The sequence below is a fragment of the Charadrius vociferus genome, unplaced genomic scaffold (assembly GCF_000708025.1).
Source record: "Charadrius vociferus isolate BGI_N301 unplaced genomic scaffold, ASM70802v2 scaffold257, whole genome shotgun sequence".
NCBI classification, from domain to species: domain Eukaryota; kingdom Metazoa; phylum Chordata; class Aves; order Charadriiformes; family Charadriidae; genus Charadrius; species Charadrius vociferus.
This window is the reverse complement of record NW_009649473.1, coordinates 2,709,006-2,709,399: the sequence shown is the minus strand read 5'-3', so window position 1 is coordinate 2,709,399 and position 394 is coordinate 2,709,006.

The following is a 394-nucleotide window of genomic DNA, read 5'->3' as shown; positions in this document are numbered from 1 at the left end:
CAGCAGCCGCTGGCAGAGCGATTGATCGTTGTCCTTTGCACGGTGTGACACCGGAAAGTGCCGGGGGCTGTGACTGGCTCCGCTGGGATCCTTCCCGCATCCCTGGGGGTGGCTGCACAGGGTGGGCTGGGGCACGGTCGGGGGCTGTGGTGCTCAGCCAGCTCCCCTGGTCCCAGCACACAGGGATGGGGGCACAGGGGAGAGACCCCAGGGCTCCCCCAGCAGCCTTGGATGGGGCTGAGCTGCAAAGCCAAAGCCTGCCCCTGCCCGGGGCCATTTCCAGGAGTGAACCCCAGCCCCTGCACAGAGTTACCAGGCCCACAGCCCCGCTGCCGCTCTGCCCCTCTGCCCACTGCCCAGAGGGGCTGGCAGGGAGGGCAGGGGCTCAGCCGCA